Source organism: Ictidomys tridecemlineatus, chromosome 10, assembly GCF_052094955.1.
Source record: "Ictidomys tridecemlineatus isolate mIctTri1 chromosome 10, mIctTri1.hap1, whole genome shotgun sequence".
Classification (NCBI taxonomy): domain Eukaryota; kingdom Metazoa; phylum Chordata; class Mammalia; order Rodentia; family Sciuridae; genus Ictidomys; species Ictidomys tridecemlineatus.
In genome coordinates this window covers 89,338,887-89,362,863 of record NC_135486.1, presented here as the reverse complement: position 1 = coordinate 89,362,863, position 23,977 = coordinate 89,338,887, and the positions used below count along the sequence as shown (strand labels likewise).

The following is a 23,977-nucleotide window of genomic DNA, read 5'->3' as shown; positions in this document are numbered from 1 at the left end:
GCAAAAATATTAGTGCATTATAAAACTGAAAAGGAGTGATTTCTGTGTTGTAAGGAGCAGCCAGAGATTCTTTTGTTTGTATGGTTGAATTCCTTGTTCATTTTTATTTACCTGAAAAATTGAGAGTTGATGCTTTGTCTCAGGATGAAGATACTGATATTAGAGTGTTTTGTAGCTTGGACCTGTTCTTTCTCTTTTTACATGTTATGTATCATTATATGCATAAATACCTGAGCAGTATTATTTTGCACGCATACATGTACTTCTAAAATGAGGTTATTGACTTTCTAAAAATTTTACAGAATTTCATTTTAGCTTGAGTTTTAGCCAGCTTTTTTGCTACTATAACCAAAAGACCTGACAAGACAGTTTTAGAAGAGGAAAAATTTAAGGCTCACAGTTTCAGAGATCTCAGTCCTTAGATGGCCAGCTCCATTGCTCTGGACCTAACATGAGGCAACACATCATGGTGGAAGAATGTAGTGGAGAAAAATGGCTCAGGATATAGCCACCATGAAGCAGAGTGAAAGAGATAGACTTCCCTTCACTGTGGACAAAATATAAAATCCAAAGGCATGTCTGTCCCCATTGACCTATCTCCTCTAGTCACACTGTACCTGCCTATAATCACCACCTAGTGTATCCCTACCAGGGAATTATTGCACTGATTAGGTTAAGGTTCTCATAACCCAATCATCTAAACTTTCTTGCATTGTCTCACACATGAGCTTTTGGGGGATACTTAATATTGAAATCATAACAGCTTGTTACACATTTGTTTTCTTGATGAGATAGTGCTAATCATTTGCCTTTTGAGAATAAGCTTATTTTATTTTGAAAATAGCAAAGATTTGGGGCTTAATGTAAAAGTGGAGTAATCAGGTTTTTAAATACTTATTTATATCTAAACTTAAGAAATGATTTAAAAAAATAAGTTGGCTCAATTTATTTATTTTTCTCTCTCTTCTTTTTCTTCCTTTTCTTTTCTTTTCTTCTCTTCTTTTTTTTTTTTGGTACTGGTGATTGATCCCAGGGTGCTTTAATTTAACTCTGACTTATATCCCCAACCCTTTTTAGTCAGCTCTTTATTTTGAGACAAAGGTCCACTAAGTTGCTGAGACTGACTCAAACTTGTGATTCTCCTGCCTCAGCCTCCCGAATCCCTGGGATTATAAGCGTGTGCCACTGTGCCCTTTGGCTCAGTTCATTTCTAAAGAATAGTACACATCTTTATTCAGTGGTCTCAACATTGGACTAAATCTAACATTTGTGAATTTTAATGTCAAAGGATATCATATGCATACTTAACCATTTATATTTGTGATTGTTGTTACCTCTATTAACAAAGAGATGAAAGAGTCCAAGGTTTTTCAGCAGTTACTCTACTCAGGCCTATGTTAAAGTTTAGTGTGGACACTAGCCTGGAAACTTGGGCTCTACTTCTATACTTTGTTATCTTCACACTTTTCCCTTTTGTTCTAAGGTAGCACTCTCTACTAGAGCTTTCTGTGAAGATGGAAATGTCCTCTGTCTATACCGTCCAGTGTGGTCGTGTCTTGTGTACAACATGTGGTTGTTAAGTACTTGAAATGCAGCTGGTGTGATTGAAGATCAAAATTTTATATTAAAATTTTTTTGGAGGCACTGGGGATTGAACCCACAGTTGCTCTACCACTGAGATGCATCCTCAATCCTATTTATTTATTTATTTTTAGGACAGGGTCTCATTAAGTTACCCACACTGGCGTGGAACTTGATCCTCTTGCCTCGGCCTCCTGAGTCATTGGGATGACAGGCATGTGTCACCACATCTGGCAAATTTTATTTAATTATAAGAAATAGATTTATATGGTTATATGTGGTACTGGCTACTGTATTAGTAGCGTAGATTGGGGGCTACTATTTATTGCTAGCTCCTTCAGTGGTCTTCCTTGAATGCCAGGGTATGTTGGAGAAGGAATTGGACACAGACTTTTATAGGGCAACTGAATTGCCTTTTGTTCTAACATAAAATTTCCATTAGGACTAGGAATGTAGCTCAGTAGTAGACTTCATGCCTGGTATACTTGAGGCCCTGAGTTTGATCCCCAGCATTACAAAGAAAAAACAAGAAACAACAATAACCAAAAATACATTGAAAGAGTTTTAATAGACTTGTAGAAATATTGTCATGTTGACTTCTTGTATTTGGGGTACATTTTGTAAGAGATTCTTTTTGGGTGCCATTTTAAATTTAACTTTTTACAAACCCTTCCATGGCAGTAAATATATTATTTCCTGTGTTAGGGATCCAGCCCAAAGCCTTCTGCATGCTAGGTGAGCACTCTACCACTCAGCTATACCCAGCCCTATCTCATCATTTTTAGTGACTATGGGTAGTAGTTTATTTTTGAGTGTCTCATTGTTTATCTGAGTTCTTGTTTTAGAGTTTTTAATATTAGATAAAATTCTGAGAAGATTGATTATGCATATATGTACTGGGGTTGCATTTCATCTTTGTCATTTTGCTTAGGAAAAATTAGAATTGTCAAGTCAAGAGTTAGGTATATGTTTAGAGTTTTTATTGTTTAATTATTATTACCCCCCCCATCCCACCCCAGGTTGCACCAGTTTACCCTCTGATATGTAATCTGAAGAACTGGCAGCTATAAGGTAGCATATATATACTTACACAGCTTTTGTTTGGTCTATTTCTGCTGTGCTCAGGGAAAAAACAAGTGTCCCTCAGTGTGGTGTATTTGACATTTGGCTTTTTGGGGTTGACTAGGGTTGAGGCTAATGTGGCAGGACTTTTGGAGTTCTTGCCACCATTCTGTCTGCCTGTGGTTTATGCTGTGCTGCCTCTTGTGTTGCTCAGTAGAGAAACTCAGTTTCTGGGACTGCAAGTCCAGAGCCCTGTAGCTGTCCCTTCACCCACTGTGAACAGGGACTCTGCCCTGGTATCAGCATGACTGCCTCTATAATCTGAAGTTCACTTCTAAGCATAGTGGTGTATTTTTCACGGTTCTGGGTTGATCTCCTGGATTTAGCCAATTGTCAGTGGTCTATGCTTCCAGTTTGGTACTGAAAATAGGTGCTTATTTTAAATTTGGGACAAAAGGAGACCCTTTTCTTTTTCACACTTTTGTTAGAATTAAGTCTTATTTTTAATATCAGAAAGAAATGATCAATGTTTGAGGAACTAGACATGTTTAACTTGATTTAAACATTGTAAATGTATATCTATTGAAACAACAATGTTACCCCATTAGTGTGTTTTTTTTAACATAACCAGCTAAAATTAAAAAAATAAAAGAATGATGTCTTAATTTTTAAGGAAGGTCTCAAATTCAAAGCCTTCTTGAAAGAAAGTGGCCTGCAGTTTTTAAACAGTCATTTTAAAATTGTGATGGAATGGGCCTGTACTAAAATATTAATCAGCAGTGCTTTAGAGACAATGGATAGAGTTTTTCTCTCAACAAGTACTGGACATGTGCAAAATGCAGGATAGCATAAGGATAGAAATAACAGTACTCACCAAAGAATAGAAAGTTTATGTGAGAAATAAGAAAGAACTGATCACTGTTTGAGGAACTAGACATGAAAAGTCACAAAATAAGAAATCTTTATTATATAAGAAGGTGCAAGAAACGAGTGAATTAGTATTTATTAAGCACCATTGAGTGCCTGGCACTCTCGAGGTGTATAGTCCTGCCAGTGCTACAGTGCTACCAGCTATAGGACCTATGTCAGAGGAGGAGGAAAAGCCTGGGTGGAAATGGCATGAGGCAAGGGCTTAAGTTGAGCATTGGACCCTAGTGGCATTTTGATGAAGAGTGAGAAGATGAGTGTTCCAGGCATGGAGAGGTTACCAACAAGGATTATTTCTAGGTTCTGTGAAGGCAGAAGCCAGATCAGTCACATTTACCACATAGTGCTGGTGCTAGCGGATGTTCAATGGATGGTAATAGAGTAGGTACAGTAGGTGGTCAGTTATTACTTCTTAAACAAGTGTTTCAGACAATAATTCTGGCTGCTATAAAGGTTCATGTAGAGGTGAAAAGAAAAGAATGCAGAAATTGGTTGAAGCCACATGGAAGAAGGGAATTTGAGCTATATTCTCAAAGCAGTGAGGAAGATTTTTCAGCAGGCAGTGATGTGATTAAATTGGAGTTTTAAGATGATTCATTAGGAATTAATAAGTAGGGATATATTGGAGGAAAAGGTTAAAAGCAAGGACACCAGAACTCCTGACTGCAGAGAGAGAAGTAAATACTTCCCAGTGCCATTGGCTGTCCTTGCTCTTGAAGTTACAACTGAAAGGCAGGAAGATTTAGGGGCCCTGGAAAAACTGAGGATCTAAATTTTAGTCTATCTGTAGGTTTGAATCCCTGCTTTACTAGATGCTACTCATTTGAACCTGGGCCTGCTAATTAACTCCCTTCTTACCAAATGGGGATAATAAAAATATCTACTTCATAAAATTAGGGATAAAATGAAACAATAAGATAAAGTGATTCTTACAAAGTAGGTGCTCAGTAAATATTAGTTATTAATAATATTGCTAGGTAAAGAACATTTCTTCTTGTGAGATTACATGAGCACAGATGTCATGGATTTTATCAAACATTAAAAATAGGGGCTATTTAGACATCTCTGGAATACAGTTCTGAAAGAAACTGGCTTCCTAGAGGTGGCCTTCTGGATATCACCAGAGCACATGTCTCCGCTCCTACCTTGAGCCAAGGCATCTGAGCGTGACAGGACTATCAGGTATGGTGAGGTCAGTGTCTTGGAAAGCTTCACAGGTCTGCAGTAGGACAATAGAATTTCTAAACCAGAAAAAGGTGTCTGAGTTAACAGAAGTAAAAGATTTCATTTACCCAAACCTGCTCTCAAGGGACCTGTAATTTTGTACATTCTCCTAAGTATCAAGGAACAAAAACCAGTCACAGACTTACTGTTCCTCTTCCACACCCTTAAAAATTTTTTGATTATGCTGGTTTAAACACCTGGCTAATAATTGGAAGGGTATTAGAAGCAGGTTAAAATGGTCAGAAGATGATGCACATGCCAAGGAAACTTGAGAGCAAGCAAGGCTAGAATTGGGAATTGATTACTGATGATGGTGTGGAGTCCTCTTGCCTGGAGGTTATTACAATGAAGATGAAAAATCTTATTTGAGGAGTCACATAACTAGAAGTCTGGAGACCTGTTTCAACGTTTACTCAATCTTAGGCTGTGAGTCTTGTACATTTTCTAGGCTTCAAGTTCCATCTTCATCTCTAGCATTTATTTATAAACTCTCTCAGTATTTCTCTCTTCAGAAACTGTTCTGCCACTAAAATGGAATAATCAATCTTCTTTAATTTGAAAAAAAAACCTTTTCAATTGAATTGATAACTTTTCTGTTTTTTCAGTTTTTATTGTATACAATTATCTTAAACTTTTTTTGTCATTTTTTTACTTGCTATGAGGTGTTTATATGTGTTCTTGTTACTTTTCACAGACATGGTTGGTGGTGGTCATTTTATACTCTGTTCAGATGTCATGAGTACATCTCTGCTAGTGAAACTGATTCTAGTTTGTGGCGGAACTGTCTGCATCCCCCTTTCATGGTATTTTCAGAATGTTCTCCAGAGATCATGACTAATGGAATAATTAGACATGAGGGACTCCCTTGGACTCTGTCTGCTCCACTGCTGGGCCCTGAGGGTCAGGCCGGCCCTTCTGTGCCTGAGCAGTATGGCACAGGAATGCCTTATAATTTGGGATTAAAGTAGAAGCTTTAATCTAATTTGGGATTAAATAAAGGTCAGATCCTCCAAGGGAGTCAGGTCATCCTCCTTGTTTGACCCTCCTTCATCAGGATTCAAATTATTTGAGATCAGGAGTGGGCAAGAGACTCAGCAGGGCTGAGTAAACAGGGCTTTAGGCTCCAGTCTGGTGTATTTCCACTTCTGAATTCTGAGATCTTATCACCACTGGTCTTAAGAAATGGCCAGCTTTCTTCACTTTTTTGGTGTACAGGAAAGAGTAGCAGTGAACTGTTACCTTGAGGAACTTCTTGCTGATGTGACATCATGGAAATCTGCCTACCTTACTTTGTGGAAGTAGTTCAGTGTCAACATATAAAAAAGAGTCTGGATTAACAAATAAAATATTAAGCAGAAATAGCTTTGCAGAGCACTGTGGACAAGATTGGCAAGAGTATGTGAGTTTCTGGTGACTTTCAGTACTGATTTTCACACAGGTGCATCAGTGTGTCTGAGGGACAGAGCAGGACATGTGAGTCTTGAGACTTTACCTGTGACCTTAGACTCATTAGCCAGAAGCATCAGCTGAACTGCTAAGAGTTTGAGCATTGTTTGGTTTTACAGGTAGATTTGATGTCATCAAATCAGCTGAAGCTGAGAATAAAAGGTTTAGCACAACTTAGGGAAGTTATAGTCTTATAAGGGAATCTGTGGATAAGATTTAAACAGAATTGTTTTGGTCTCCGAAAACTTGGATTTTTGCTTTCAGAAAAGAAAAGATTCTAAAAATTGAATAAACTTTATATGAAAGAGTCAGGAAAATATAAATTAAGAGAATTAGTGCTTGGCTTAGTATACCCTTTTGTGAAAACTATTCCTTTGGGGCTTTCCCCAATTAAGTTTATCTTGACTGAGATTTTTATAGGACTTAAGTGCTGAACCAACCACTTAAGTGAGCTGAAGATACATAAAAATCTGTTACTGAAATGTGTTTCTGAGATTAAGCCTACTAATGTGTAACTTGTTTTTCTCCTTCAGAGCATTATCTAAGTGTTTGTGTGTAAAATCTTAATATATATGAGGGCAATTCACTGGACCTCCTGAAAACTAATTTCTAGTCAATATTCTTTTATATTAGAGGTGACCAAATGCCTTAATAAGTATGTTTGAATGAAGACCTTTGGAACTCTAAAATTTTCAGACTTTTCAAGAACATTAATAAATGTGACCTGTACACTTATTGCATTTGAATTTCCCAGGTAGTGAGGATGGAGGCTCTAGGACAGGACTTGAAGTCTCATGATTTGGAGGCAAATAAAGAAATAAAACATAGAAAGAGTGGTCAGAGAGGACAGGAACCTGGACAAGCAGTCAAAAAGTGAAGGAAGGAAAGAACTTTAAGACGAAGAAGGATGGTTAGTAATGTTGAGTATTTAGGCAAGTTGATGAAGACTGAGAAAAATCCCTATTTGTATTTAGAAAACAAGAGATTTCTAAATCAGAATTTGCAGAGATAGGATTGGAGAACTGCATTTTTAGTAAATTGCCTAGATAATTTACTCAAAAGTTTGAAAATCACTGAATGCTTTATTAGTTTATAGAGACTTCATAACAATCAGAGTTTTGCTAGTGAGGGCATGTGCTCAAAGAAGATAAGTATTTTGTTATATTGATTCATGTATCCCTTACCCATACTCACAATGTTCATGTACATTGTGGTATGCTCGAATCAGGCTAGATGCAAGGCCTAAATTAAATATTAGCTAATTATAGGCCTGGGATGATAATGATTTTGAATCTTTTCTGACTTTGTATTTCTGTGCAGTTACTCCAAAGGCTTAACTAGGTAATGGGAAGTGCCTTATATTTTCCCTATTATTACTTTTCTTTGTTGCACCAACTATCTAATCTCAGAAACTCTCAATCCTTGTGAATTGTTGTCTATTAGGTTGCTTGTTTTACTTGCTGTTCTATAAGGTTTTAACAAAAAAGCTAGATTTCTTTGCCTGTCTCCCCCCCGCCCCCACCCTTAGCTTATGTACTTTCAAAGCAGGGATTGTTCATGGATAATGTTGGTAATACCTCTGTTCAGCCCAGTTCTTGGACATGGGAGGAATGTGATACTTGCATGTGATGACTGATGGATGAGATGTGACCTGAACATTTATATTAGCAATGCTCCTTGTTTCTCTAACTTGGACTCTGAGAAAACCTCTTTCCTTCCTTTTTCCATGGATTCCATACTAGTTTCTGTCTTTATTTACTAAATATGTATGTAGTGGTCTTCTTGCCTTAGTTTCTTTCTTTTAGATTCATTGTTTATAATCTTGCCAGGCTCATTTTATGCAAACACTACTTTGAACAATTCACTGTCCTTCAAAGTGGCCTTCAGTGACAGTCCTTGGCATTCGAAGCCCTGCATAATCTTGCCTTTCCCTGCCTTCCTAAATGTCTCATCCTGTCCTTTTTGTACCCACTGATGACAGGTGTTTGTCATTTTCCTCACAGTTTTAAATGTGGTGTTTGAGCTTAGAAGGAGGATGGGGACAGGGCAGGAATGCTGTGTTTCTAAGGCACTGACAGTTGAGCCAGAATGGAAGCTCTTTCACAGTCTCATGATTTGGAGGCAAATAACAAGGTAAAACATATAAAGAATGGGCAGAGAGGGCAGGAACCTAGACAGGCAGTCAAAAAGTGAAAGAAGGAAAGAACTTCAAGATGAAGAAGGATGGTCAGTAATGTTGAGTATTTTAGGCAAGTTGATGAAGACTGAGAAAATCACTATTTTAGGAGTTATTGATGACAATTTGGTGTGTTGCTTGAAATTTCCAATTCTGTCTTATACTCTGAACATTGCCTGGCTCCTGTTTAGTCTTTGCTCACTGTGGCTCAGGCTTTTCCAGGGAATTAACCTTCCTGGCTCCATTTGTCTCTTTTGTGTCCCATTATATTTGTTAATTCTGTGTCTCAAATAGAGAATTGAAACATAGCTTAAAATGTCCCCCCACCCCCACCCCATGCTAGATTGTGAACAGAAAGGATTTTAGAACCCAGGAATAAATTAAATTGTAATAAGCAAACTTAAGTGTCAGAAGACAGCCTAAGACATACTTGACTTTGAATTTTGTCCCTATTTCATTCTGGTTGTGGTTTTGGATGTTTACATCCTGCCACCTTATTCCCTTAATTTACCACATGGGAATAATGAAACCTACTTTGTAGGGATGTTGGAAGATTAAATGAGACAAGACAAGAAAAGCAAAGTGCTTCATAGACCCCACTATAGTTGTTACTGTTGGATTCCTTGCTTTCCAGCAGTGTTTGGTTGAACATCCGGATGGATGCTGAATAGTAGCAGAGAGAGGATTAGTGTGTTTCCACATCCTCTTTGCTGAGGGCAAGGTTGGTGTATTCCACTTTGAATTTCAGTCTGTGTATAAAGTAAAGAGGAACTGAATTTTTATGACAATATTAATTTGTTTTCTAAAGTGTTGTATGCAAATAACTTTAAAAAATGGTTGCATAGACGGAAGTATTCTGGGAAAAGTTTATGTATGGATGGTAGTATCATTTTTTTTTAACAGTTTTTTAAAAAATTGTAACTAATTGGAAATAGCACAAAATTAAATGCTCATATAGCATTTATAGCAAGGGGTACAGCATATAAAATTCTGAGTTAAAGTCTGTTTTTGTCCACAGAACTCTGGGCATTATTGGATGATTTGTTTTTGGTGTTCTCCTTTTCAGAACAATGGTAGGGCCTAGAGCTTTAGTAGGACATTTATATGAAGTGTACATATTATTATGGCTTATGAAATCATAGATGGAATATTCCCATGGAGTTAGTTTTTTATTAATATTTTTTCTTTTTTTTTTAAAGAGAGAGAGAGAATTTTATTTTTAATATTTATTTTTTAGTTCTCGGCGGACAAAACATCTTTGTTGGTATGTGGTGCTGAGGATCGAACCCGGGCTGCACGCACGCCAGGCGAGAGCGCTACCACTTGAGCCACATCCCCAGCCCCTATTTTTTATTAATATTTTTTTAAAGGTATTTAACATTGTTCCTGGTTAGCTCATTCTACCATTTCCTTGGAGGGAACACAAGAATCTCCTCATAGCAACAGGAAGAGTAAAAGTTGGCTATGGGAGAATTGACAATCAATATAAAAGTTTTAACAGAGTGTTCTATTGAACTCCATGGTCAGTCATTAGGATTTTATCTCTTACCAATCTCTGTGATAAATGGGTGCATTTTAATTTTTAGTGATGTTAAATAATGACAAATGACATTATCATCTAACAGATTGTACTGAGATACTTAAAAATTGCAAGGGGTGCTATTTTGCTATTTCCTAATTGAGCCAGTTGAAAGTATTCCACTGAATGGTGATACAGATTTGGTCTATATTTCTTTTTTTGAAATATTTATTTTTTTTTTAGAAGTAGTTGGACACAATACCTTTATTTTATTTATTTTCATGTGGTTCTGAGGATCGAATCCAGCGCCTTGCAAATGCTAGGTGAGTGCTCTACCGCTGAGCCACAACCCCAGCTGGAAGATCTATATTTCTTGGTCTCTCAGGTATGCATTCTGGATCAGTTGATGTTCAGAGCATATGTAAGACCTAAGGCATGTGTCCCTGAAAAATAGGTAATATGCCAAATGTAGTGATGAAAAAGTGGAATCATTGACCATGGGAGAAATTTTGGATTGTTAAAACAAGGATACAGAGGAGACAAAAACATACTGTCCACACTTGTTATAAATGAATACTCTGATGTTTGTCATTTGACAGAAAAAAGAGCTCAAGAATAATGGTTCAGAGTCAGAAGCCTGCAGAGGAGGAAGAAAGCCGAGCGAGGCAGACACATGAGGACATAGTGACGCCGCCACAGCTAGAACATACTTATTCAAACTCCCCTAGGACCATATCGGTGGATTTTAAAACTTACATGTAGAGCTACTACATGTAGCTCAGGCATGTAGAGCTACTGAGGAATTTGTCCATATTTACTATGAGACAATGGACAAAAGAAGAAGGACACTTACCAGGCTGTATGTGGACAAGGCCACTTTAATATGGAATGGAAATGTTGTTACAGGGCTGGATGCCCTAAGTAATTTTTTCAAGATGTTGCCTTCTAGTGAGTTCCAGATCAATATGTTAGATTGCCAACCAGACCATGTGCAAGCTACCCAGTCCCAGACTATAGTTCTTGTTGTAACCAGTGGAACTATGAAGTTTGATGGAAACAAATAACATTTCTTCAACCAGAACTTCCTGCTGACTGCTCCATCCGCTCCTAATAGCACTGTGTGGAAGATTGCTGGTTATTGCTTCTATTTCCAAGATTTGGCTAGTAGTTGAAGGGGTAAAAGTCTATTCATTTTTTTTTTTTGCTAGTTCCTGAAGCAGAGGTCTTTGTGAATTAATTCATTTAATTAGAAAAACACTGTAAACCAGTTTGTGCTAAATTTCTTTGATTTTTTTTTTTTTTTTTAAATTCCTAGTAACACCTTTTCTAGTAGCTGCCAGTTTGGATTGTTGCCCTTCAGAGCTTTAATGCTAGTTTTTTACATGCCTTATATATATATATTTTCCACTAATGATATTCTTAAAGTAATGTTAAACACATGATCTTGGTACTGACATACTCACTGTGAACCCAGCCTATTGCAAAATTGGAATCCTTTTGTAATACTATCTGTGGAGTATCAGCACAATATAACTCTTTGGGAGTAAGTGGAATTTTTTTTTTTTTTTGGTTAATAGGTTAAATTTTTAGTAAACCACATGCCTATTTTCAGTTAACACTGGTAATACAGTTGCAATATATAGTACAGTTTATCAGTTCAAAACTACTATGACACATGAGAATTATAAGTGGAATATTTAATAGATGTTTTCATGTTAAGTTTTCTTATTTTGAGTAGAATTAATAACTAAATAAGTAAAAAATGTTTTAAATTGACACTTGATTATTGGGTGCATTTGGTGGATTAAAACTTCTTAAAAACATATATATTGGCAGCTCCAGGTCTAGAAATTTTGGTAATGAGTGCTAGAAAAACTAATAGCTTTAATGGGAGAATGGGGAATGAGAAACGTTCCAAGGTTGAAGCCAAAAGTGAGGGGAGTGACCAAATGGTAAAATTTTTGTACTCATTTACTACCTCCTAAAAATGTAACCTGTTTTTAGGATTTAAATCACTAAGTTAATATGCATCCTTGCCAAATATTATGAGGGTCACACTTGTTCTAAGAATGATTTTTAAGGTCTTTATACTTCACCTTATACTTGTCAGCATCATTTATCTGTTTATTCAAGAACTTATGGGGGTAGAATGTCAGCAATAAGTCTAACCTTGTAACAAGGTCTAAAAGGAAAGTTGGAAACAAAGCCATTGCTATATTTTTGTGATACCCTTAACTTCTAAGTCTTCCAGTGAATTTTAGGCCCAAAGATTCCCATGTATTACCCACCCCCATGTTTTGTGCTGTCAACTATATTAACTATTATTTAAAAGTTAAAATTATTTGGTTTGTGATTTATTCTTCCATATGACATTGGGCACAATTATTTTAAAACATGTTCTTGTTAATATGACTATTTAATTGTCTTTTTTGAGAGAAAAATAGAGAACAACAAATCTTCATGATAAACTTAAAAGAAAAAAAAGAAAAATGGTTTAAACCTCAAGAAGGGAGATTGAAAAGCTCAGGAAGAAGAATATGGGTAGTTTAGTGCTTCCATCCTATGAAATGGGGAAGCGACTGAAGGAAGGGAGAATGGGAGGCAGAATTCTTAAAAATATAATTTCTTGGAAAGAAAAAGGATTAGGTTTTTTTTTTCATTGCTGACATAACAGATTACTACAAGTTAGTGACTTAAAACAACACACACTTTAAAAATTTTTTAGTAGTCTATATTGGGGGCCTGACACAGGTCTCACGGGCAAAAATCAAGCTGTCAATAGGCTGTGCTCCTTTTTGTAGACTCTACAAAAAGGGAATTGTAACTGTGTTGATAGATGAAGCAGGTTCTTAGAATTAGGAAGGGACAAAAGGTGAAGATGTGAAGACTTATGACAGGTGCACGGAATGGAGCCTAATAAGTGCAAAAAGTGAAGTGCTCAGTTTGCCTGTTTATATTTGTGACAGATAGTTTTGTGAGAAGCTAAGAAGCGTAGTGAGGCAACAGGAGAAAAAGACAGTAATGAAGAAAATAAAAGAGGCATAAGAAGAGAGAGTCAGGGAGGGGGACAACAATGTCTCCAGAGCCCTATAGGCACTAGTGTCAGAACAGAAGTTGAAAGAACTTTTGCATAATTGTGTGGGGACAGGAAAGCTATTCTTGTATTGTATCTCAAAAACTCTTGGGGTGGTTTTTAAATCTAAGTATGAGTTCCTGTAGTACATTCTGACCTCAGTGAAGAAAGGGACTGTCCTGTTAGCTCAGTATCCCCTCAACTAGCATAGCAGTTCTCAAACTTTTTGTTCTCAGGACGGACCTCATTTATAGTGTTAAAAATTATAGAAAAACTCATAGGAACATTAAATGCTACTCAGCACTATGGGAGGTAGTTTGGTGGGCTTCTCAAATATTCAGTATATGCTGTAGAGAATTGAGAACACGTTCATAGCAACATTATTTATAACAGTCAAAAGGTAGACTAACCCAAATGTCTGGGTTGAATGAACAAACAAAATGTGTACCTATCCGTGGAATATTATTTTGTCATAGAAAGAAGGGAAGTACTAATACCTTCTACAACATGGATGAACCCTAAAAACTTCATGCCAAGTGAAAAAAGTCAGCCACAAAAGGCCATATATAGATGAATTCATTTATATGAAATGTTCGGAGTAGAAAAATTCAGAGACAAAGTAGGTTAATGATCACCAGTGGATGGGGGAGAGGAGGATGGAAGTGATGGGGAGGATGGAGATTTGGCTTCTGTTTAAAGTGATGAAATGTTTTGGAATGAATTAGTGGTGATGATTGTACAGCCTTGTGAATATACTAAAAACTATTAAATTGTTCACTTTAAAAAAAAACAATTTTAGTTATAGATGGACATGATACCTTTATTTATTTATTTATTTTTATGTGGTGCTGAGGATCAAACCCAGTGCCTCGTATGTGTGAGGCAAGCACCTCAGCTCCAAATTGTTCACTTTTAAATGGTGAATTTTGTGGTGTGCGTGAATTATATCTCAGTTAAAAATTCTTGACACAATGGAGCTTTACTCGGTCACAAAGAAGAATAAAATTCTATCATTTGTTGGTAAATGGGTGGAACTGGAAAACATCATTTTGAGTGAAATAAATCAGATGCAGAGCTGGGCATGGTGGCACACATCTCTAATCCCAGTGGCTTGAGAGGCTGAGACAGGAGGATTGCAAGTTCAAAACCAGCTTTGGCAAAAACAAGGCACTGAGCAACTCAGTGAGACCCTGTCTCTATAAATACAAAGTAGGGCTGGGAATGTGGAGTTCAATCACTGGCTCCCCCCCACCCCTCACCCACCCCCATTCAGACACAGAAAGTCTAGAGTTGTCTGTTTTCTCTTATACTTAGAAGTTAGTGAGTGTTAAGGAATTAAAAAAAAAATAAAAGGGAGAATAGTGGAATAGAGGAGAGAAAATGGTGGGGCTTGGGGGAGGGATTGCAAAGGGTAGGAACAGCAGAATGAAATGAACCAAGCTATATCATGTGCATGTATTTACATATTACAGTGAATTCCACTTATCTGTATAAGTATAGTGTACCAATTAAAAATTCTTGCACCCCAAGGAGTTTTTATGTCTAGATATTTATCATAGTATAAAATTGAGAATTTAAAATATTAAATTTAAAAAATAGCATTATTACATACCCAGTATATATTAATATGGAATTTTTAAAATAAAAAACTGATATTGCCAAAATAAAAAATATAATGAGAGATTTTTTATGTCTGTATTATCTGGTTAATAAAAGATAGTGAGAATCTCATTTATGTTTTAGTAGTGAGTCTTTTGTGATACATTGCTTTGGTTAAAATATATGATATAAATCCAACTTTATACAGATGTGGTTGGAAAAGGAAAGAGGATTGCATTATAGCCTTTTTAGACAATGTGAATATTCTTTGATACATCATAACTTGACAAATGCTAGTTTATTAAAGCTAGTTGCAGTTTGAACAAAATCATTTAATAATGTATTTATCTAGCTTGTACTTTGAGTGATCTTTTATCCCTGCAATATTTTATAATTATCATGCTTCCTCATTTGGAAAAGTGCTGGTTCACTGAGTTATGCAGATCTTTTAAATATTGACACATTTCATTAGTTGTCTAGCTACCTAAAAATCACATTTGTTAATATCATCACTGATCCCATCAGAAAACTTTGGGAAGCATTCAGTGAGCTCATGGTGGTAGATAGAGAGTTTTTAGTTATTTTAACTTCTGTGTGATAAACGTGATTGGCTTTTGTGGATGTGATCTTGAATGTTTTATAATATAATATAATGTAATAGAAATAAAGGATTTTGAGGGCAAAATTTTGTCTGGTGTTAACCTGTTTATATAGGTAACTTCCTTGTAGGGGTTGATTTTGTCCTGCTTTATGTTGCTTCTTTATGCAAGAGTAGAGTATATGTGTGTTGAGAAAAGTGAGGTGGATGGGTTTGTTTTAATGAACTAGTAACTTCAGTATAGAGAGGAAGGGGGAGTTAGGAGGAGAATGAAAGAGCAAAGTTGAGTGTTGGGGGGGGAGGGAAACGGGCCTCCTGTCCCAGGGAATCTGTCTAGGTACTTCCAGATCTTGCTCATTTTGATCCTTACCTTGAATCCTACCAGTTAGACTGGGAGAGTATATTAATTATTACATTTGTTTTATAGATGAAAAAAAGCAAGACTCAGAAATGTCAGTTGAATTATCTAAAATCTTATGGTTGGCTGCTTAGAATGTGCACCAGTCCTTAGACCTGTCTCCTGATATGTGCTGATGTATTTGTAACTATAAAGGGCTTGTTTTATTAGAAGACAAAATGGAGGCTTCTCATGGTTAGAGCCAAAGGAATCTTTGGGGAAGTTGAGGCATCATATTGCTACCTTGGATCAGGTGAAGGTCTAATGGCATATGCAGGATCTTTCACTTTGGGACTGTTGGACTCTGCCCAACAGTTGTTCATAATTCAAAGACTAATGAGATCACACAGTGCACGAGGAGATCTGGAAAGGCTTATTCCTTGTAATAGAGGCTTTCTGGGGGAGAGCAGGGCAGGCCCTAGACTATGTACAAAAGTATCTTGAGAGAGTAGGGAAGAAACTGTCTTGGCTGTATTGTGATGGGGTGATGGTGGTAGGGTCGGACTGCTGAAGGCTTCTTCCAGAGCTTCCTACCTAGACTTAGATGTTTTGAACTTTCTCCATCTGCCAAAGGAAGGGGTCCCAAGTCTTTTTATTACCTTTCCCAGAAGGGGAAGATAGGAGAGTGGTAGGGATTGAAAGCTGTCAGCATTCAGACATTAGAAATAGAGCCAGACTTTGTCTTATAGCAGAAGATGTCTATTCTTAATAACTAGAAGTTTGATTCTAAGTTAGTGCTTAGATAGAGAAGCAAGAGGAGTGATGAAGTAGGTTACTGGCAGGACTTGTTGACTTAGCTACAGTTATAATTCTGCATGATTTCAACCCTGCACATGTTATAACTTCACTTTAGCTGAGTGGGGAAAAAAGTGAAGCATGTGGGGGAAAAAGATAAAGTAGTGCAGAAAAGGCCACAAACATAGTGACACTGCTTCTTTTGATGAGAAATCTCTTGCAGATCGCTATCCTCTGTCTCCCCAGCTGTTTCACCCTGAGATTAAGTAGGAAGAAAATTAGTCTTGCCTGTCAGTTGATTGATTTGAATCCTGTCCACCATAGAAAAGGGGAATCAAAACCATCCCCTTTAGGAATTTAATGCTTATAAGGTGTCCCTAAAGGAGTTCATATAGCTTGGTGAAGAAATGTGAACAAATCAATGGATTGTATGGAAGTTTGCTTTAAACATGGAAAATTGTCTAAGTTATTTGTTAGGGGTTACTTGGAAGATGATTTTTGGAAGCAGGACATGAATTCTAACAGATCACTATTTTGCTTTGTTTCTTCTTGTTTTCTTTTGGGGGAACTTCAACCCAGAGACTCATACTTCCTAGGTAGTCGCTCTACCACTAAGCTATACTCCCAGCCCTGCTTAGGTGTTTTTAATATTAAGGCCACTGGCTGGTCAGGCACTGGTTCCAAGTCACTGAAAACTTAGATCTTAGTGCTGGTCCTATTTTGGTTTTGATTTTGTTATGAATACCTGGAATCATTTTGACTTCCAATTATTTAAGCTTTTATGTACAGGGTATTGAGTATTTAATACTCTAGGATATGAAAGGTGGCAAAGCATATTTCTGAAATGTCCTTCCCTTACTCTTTCACTCCTTATTATGCCTGGAAATTGAGCTCTCTTTCTAATCCTGGATATATATAATAGGTTCTAGAAAAGATCAAGGCGACCTTAGAGATCATTATTTCTCCTGTGTCTTAAGTGTAAGGAACCTAAACAACTAGCTTCAAACATTTATTTTGAAAATTTCAAAAAAATTCCCTGGGGAAGAGAAAAGGCAATATGCATAAGACTGTCCTGGAAGAAAAAAATAAAAATAAAAAAGACTGGCCTGGAGCCATTTCAGTGCATGAGTGTAGACCCAGATGGAATCAATGCATGTTGAACTCCTCTGTGAGTCATGACACATACCAACCCCACCCCACCACTGCAGGGTCACTCCCATCTGCTTATCTTCTGGAGCAGTGCAAAGCTGAGTAACTATTCTGCTAAAATACTAACAGGAAAACTGTCCCATCCTTTAACTAGAATTTGTAGGAAGGGAATTGTTGTAATTGATTGTTTCAGAGTACCTTATCTACTGAACATCAAATTGCTACTGTTTTTTATTTAGAGGATAGTAAAATAAGTTTGGGAAACAGCACTTAACTATATTTTTACTCCAACTCCCCATAATGCATGATGTAACTTACCACATTCAAGCCTCATTAAAGTGTTAAAAGAAACCAGCTTTACTCTAAGGTAGGAATTCCTGGAGTTATTCAATAAGAAGGAATCATTTAAGCAAAGAAAGGTGGCACAGCCCTAGAGAGTCACAGCTTTTCATAAGGCTGAGGGTGAGAGAATCACTTGAGTCCAGGAGTTCAAGGCCAGCCTGAGAAATGTAAAGAGATGCCATCTGTAGGGCATGATGTAAAGTGGGACATGTTACATCAGAAAAGAGGAAACTTAACTTGCTGGCTGCTACCCGCTTCCCAGTCCTGGGCCCACAAGTGGTTCAGAGAGCATCTAGTGATTAGCCAGAGGGCATTGTGGTGGGTTGTGATGAAGAATCGGACCACCTCTAGGATAGGCTTAGAACCCTTCTGCCCTCATGGAGGATGGGTGCAGATGTAAATTCTCCCCACCCTGCTGACCTTTATCCAATTGGCTCCTGTACATTATATTAGCTGTGTATGTTTTCTCATTAAATGAGATCCTGCTTTGACAGTTTTCCCTGGCAAGTCTGATGTCCTCCAGGGAGGGAGGGCTGGGTGTGGGCGGCCAGTTGACCTTTACCTTTCTTGGTCTGTCCTGGTCGGGACATGCTCCCCCAATCTCTCCCACAGGTCAGGAGGGAATGGGGGGCTAAAAACCCCCGACATCCATCTTGGGGATGGGGAAAGGGATACTTTTTCTACCTAAAAGAACTGTTTCCCATACTTGCTTGGTCTTAAGAATCACCTAGGAATACTATTAAAATTGAGGATTCCCTGACATAGTAAAAATCTTCAAGAGGTTATATGGTCTAATTAGCACAGCAGGGACTTGTGATAGTTTAGAAAACTTGTTTCAGAGTACCTAGGACCACTGGTACTTATTTTTAAGCAATTAAAAAATTTACTTTTACTGTTATATTCCTAAAAGATAAAAAAATTTTAGAATCCAGTTGTGTTTTGTAATGTGCATTATCAAAAACATTTAGTGTTGGATATTGGGGTTGTTTGGTAAAGGAGAAAATTATTATTATTTTTTTTTTCTGAGAATGAGATTTTTAGTTACTTGGATTGATAATGTCAGTGCCCTTTGCTGAGCACTTGAAAGAGAAAACATCAGCCTTATATTGTCGATTCCAATGAGCTTGAAGACACAATTTATTGGGAATACATGTGAATCCTAACATCATTACATTTCTGTGTTGGTGTTTCGTGTGATTTAAGTGTCTTGTTTCTTTCCCAGCATTCTGAAGTGAGAATTAGAAGGGTAGAAATTGGTTGTGCTTTAGGGCCTCTGGATGTATAATTCAAGTTAGATTTAGGTGAAAATCTGTGTCATGTTCCTGTGAAAGAAGAGAGCTGGTGACCTGGGATGCTTAACTTCTTATAGGCTGGTTGAGAAGTCATCTATTACCCTCTGTGAATTTTTCCTTTTTAAAAATGTTTGTATTATGAGAGTCTGGAGCCTGTTATCCTTAGGTATTAACCTGATGTGAGAAAAAAGGCAGATTAGAATAGAATGGTATCATCAGTACAGAATGATAGTATTTTTGGCTTGTAGGTCTCCCCCAGGAGAACTACAAGTGTTATGGTTCTTAGAAAATGGCAGGTAAACGGTGGGCCTCTGGTGCTCAACTTAGACTTATAGTTCTTTGATAGTGACAGTCTAGGTAGTATTTGTATTTTGGAGCTTTAAAAGTTAATTATATATTGCAGTATCCTTTTATGCCATTTTCCATCATGAATATGGTACTTTATTTTTTACTTTTACTGTATGGGAATGCAGGTTTAGCTAACTGGATGGCTGTAGAGTGCACAGGGTGATGACTTTGGTGAGTCTTTTTGCATTGTGTGGCCTTCCAGTATTGTCAGATTTGAAGGGAATTCTAGTGGATTCCTGGGAACTCATCTTAATATGATATAGTTACTTTGGTAGGATTGATTCTGTATGGACAGTTCATTCTGTAGATAATGTCAAATCCTTTAATTGATTTTTAATAATTTAGGCTAGTGAAACCTGTGATTTTGTTGTATGTGTTTGCATGGGGTTGGGGTAGGGATAGTTCTCTGAAAGCATCAAAATGAAAAGCTGGCAGTTACTTAAAGTGCAGTATTGCTTTTGTTTATATTCATGTTTCCTAAATAAAAGTCTTTGGCCCCTTCAGTTGTTTCCTGCTATTGACTTGGATACATACTCAGGAGTGGGATTGCTGGATCACATGGTAGTTATATTTTTTATTTTTTGAAGAACTTCCATACTGTTTTCCATAATGACTATATTAATTTTTCATTCCTACCAGCAGTTTAAGGATTCCCTCTTCCCCAATATTTATAATTTTTTGTCTTTTTGATAATAGGCATTCTAACAGTAGTAGGATGATGTCTTATTGTTGTTTTAATTTACATTTCCCTGATGATTAGTGATGTTAAACATTTGGCCATTTGTATATGTTCTTTTGAAAAATGTATATTCAATTTCTTTGCCCACTTTTAAATTGGATTGTTTTCTTGCTTTTTGATTACATTTAAGAAATTACAACTCCACTAGAAAACTTCTAGAACTCATAAATGAATTCAACAAAGTAACGGATATAAAATTAACACCCATAAGTCAATTGTATTTCTATATATTAGTGATGAATCAACTAAAAGAAAAAATAGGAAAACTATCCCATTCACAATAGCCTAAAAAAGAAAATTGGGAATCAGTCTAACAAAAGAGATGAAAGACTTCTACAATAAAAACTATAGAACACTAAATGAAGAAATTGAAGAAGACCATAGAAGATGGAAAGATCTCCCATGTTATTGGATAGGCAGAATTAATATTGTCAAAATGGCCCTATCTACCAAAAGTGCTATACAGATTTAATGCAATTCCTATTAAATTTCCAATGATATTCTTCACAGAAATAGAAAAAGCAGTCATGAAATTCATTTGGAAAAATAAGAGGCCCAGAATAGCCAAAGCAATTTTCCTTATCAAGAAAAGTGAAATAGGAGGCATCACAATACCAGATCTTAAATTATTCTAACGAGCTATAGAAACAAAAATGACATGGTATTGGTATCAAACAGACATGAAGACCAACCGAACAGAATAGAAGACACACAGGAAAAACCCACATAAATACTGTTATTCATACTAGATAAAGGAGCCATAAACATTCATTGGAGAAAACATAGCCCTTTCAAGAAGTGGTGCTGGGAAAACTGGAAACCATATGTGGCAGAATGAAATTGAACTCCTCTCTGTCACCCTACACAAAACTCAACTGAAAGTGGATCAAGGACCTAGACCTTAGACGGAGACTCTGTGCCCGTGAGAAGAAAATGTAGGCCCAACTTTCCATCACATAGGTGTAGGAACTGACTTCCTCAACAAGACTCCTAAAGCACAAGAAGTAAAATCTAGAATCAATATATTATAGAGTTTAATTCACAATAGCTAAACTATGGAATCAAACTAAAAAGCTGCTTCACAGCAAAGGAAACAATCAAGAATGTGAAAAAAGAGCCTACAGAATAGGAGAAAATCTTTGCCACCTGTACCTCAGAGCATTAATCTCCAAGATATAAAAAGAACTCTAAAAACTTAACATACACACACACACACACACACACACACACACACACACACACACACACACAAATAAACCAATCAATAAATAGGCAAAGGAACTGAACAGACACTTCACAGAAGAAGAAATATGATCAGTCAACAAATATAAGAAAAAAATATCAACATCTCTGGCAATTAGAGAAATGAAGATTAAAACTACACTGAGGTTTCATCTCATTCCGGTCAGAGTGTCAGTTATCAAGAATACAAGTAATAATAAATGTTGGTGAGGATGTGGGGAAAAAGGTGTACACATAGATTGCTGGTGGGACTGCAAATTGGTACAACCATTCTGGAAAGCAGTATGGAGATTCCTCAGAAAATTTGGAATGGAACCACCTGTTTGACCTAGTTATTCCACTCCTTGGTATATAGTCAAAAGGACTTAAAATCAGCATAATATAGTGATGTGGCCACATCAGTGTTTATAGAGCTTAATCCACAATAGCTAAACTATGGAATCAACCTAGGTACCCTTCAGTGGATGAATGCATGAAGAAAAAGTGATATATATATACACAACAGAATATTATTCAGCCATAAATAAGAATAAAATCATGGCATTTGCTGGTAAATGGACGGAACTGGAGACTGTCATTCTCAATGAAATAAGCAAATCTCCAAAATCAAAGGCCAGATGTTATCTCTGATATGTGGATGCTAACATAAAATAAGTGGGGGTGGGGTGAAGAATAGAAGTACTTTGGATGAGACAAAGGGGAATGAGGGGGAAGAGAGGAGGGATGGGAATAGAAAAGACAGTAGAATGAATCAGACATATCTTTCCTATGTACATATATGAATATATGACCAGTGTAACTCCACATCATATACAACCACAAAAATGGGGAGTTATACTCCATGTATGTGTAATATGTCAAAATAATTCTTTTATGTGTAACTAAAAATAACAAATAAATAATAAAAAACAAGATAATATGGCAAGTGGTATATTTCTTTCTTTTTTTCCTCAGGATGTTGACTTCTTTTCTCCTTTATTGTCCTGAAGAGCTGAGGAGCTCTCAAAAGAAAACATAAGATTAGAATGATGGTTCTTAGGCCCATGGAGGATAGAAATGAAGAGGTTACTCTACACTTATGGTAACCAAGAAACCCAAGAAATCCTAGGCTGAATTAAGACTTTTTATTCAGTATTCTGTTTGGTGCAGAGGTAGGACAAGGATGGGGAGAAGGCTTTCATACAGTCCATTTATTCCATATGAAAAATAGGATGTAAAGTGACAATCCTAACAAAGGGTGAGTAAAGAGATTAAGAAGAGGGAGGAGGGAATACATGTACACCTTTTCTTAAAAGTGATTATATACATACAGTTTCCTTGTTTGTTAAAACTTATTGTGGCCAGTTTTTCAGAGTTTTTTTCAAAAAAGCAAGAATAAATCTTTGGAGTTTATATAAATAAATTTAGTAGTTAATACACAGCACGTAGAGTTAAACATTTCCTCCTGAATATTCTGGTTGCCAGGATCCACAAGATAGTATTTAAAAGCCACAGATGGTTGATGGATTCTGAATGTAGTGGTAGAATTTCACAGTGGAGTGCAGCTTTCATGAAAACAATTAAAAGATGTGGCCCTTGCTCATTTGGCCTCAGACCTGTCCAGGTTTTGCTCCTCTGAGTCATCTCAAGTAAGCAAACAAATACAAGACTTACACCCTGGGGGAAGCAACCCCTTTGTGTTTGTTCATGGTCTCTAATATTTCAGAATGTGGCCTTACAGATAACTGTGGGGCTCTTTTGACTTCTCATGAGAGCATTTCCAGAGGATCACACTCTGGCTTCAGAGGAGTCTGCAGTTTTTCCTGGTATCACATTGAATGTTACATTCTATCTGTATTTTTAGAGTATCTCAGAGTAGACATTTCAGAAGGCCTGCAGAAGCATTTGCATATGTGGCACTTAAGTCAGCAGTGTGGTAATACTGGCCATTTTGGTATGAATAGGCATGACCTTGTATTGGCGAGTAGTTTGTCTCCCAAATCACAGCTCTTTTGACTGGTCAGTTTGTGAAGGATGTTTACAAGCAGGCACTGGAGACTTAATCTAACATGGTGAATGTGTATAATTTAGTTTGTTTATGCATCAAGCTGTAGGTGGATGTCCTTGATCTCCTTGTGAAGTATGGCTGATGAAATATTTGTAAGAAAGAGTGTTCTCTTTTGACATACAAATAATAGCATTTGCTTACTAAAGGACTGTGTATTTTCTACTGCAGACTTAGTGGCTTAAAACAATACAGATATATTGTGGTTCTATAGTTTAGAAATCTGACATGGGGTTGTCACTAGGCTAAAATCAAGAGGTAGACAGTACTGCATTCTTCTATGGAAGCTTTAGGCGAGAATCTGTTTCCTTACCTTTCTCAGCTGCTAGAGCCTGCCTATATTCCTTGGCTGCTGGTCCCCTCCAATCTTCAAAGCTAGTAACCTAGCATCTAGTCTGTTTCTGTCATCACATCTCTTTCTTCTTTTGCTGCCTTCTTCCATTTTTAAGTGGATTTCATTGGACCCACCTAGATTATCCAGGAT

The 23,977-nt window shown here is 36.9% G+C and overlaps 1 protein-coding gene and 1 pseudogene across 4 annotated transcripts in view; both read left to right on the top strand.

Annotated features, from left to right (window-relative positions):
* The window catches only part of Ccny (cyclin Y), a 219,350-nt gene that overhangs the window by 28,616 nt on the left and 166,757 nt on the right, over positions 1–23,977 (top strand). The window lies entirely within an intron of this gene.
* On the top strand, positions 1,029–19,066 carry LOC144367379 (NTF2-related export protein 2-like; annotated as a pseudogene). Its single transcript, XR_013426707.1, has 2 exons — positions 1,029–8,373; positions 10,535–19,066. The product of XR_013426707.1 is annotated as an NTF2-related export protein 2-like (transcript).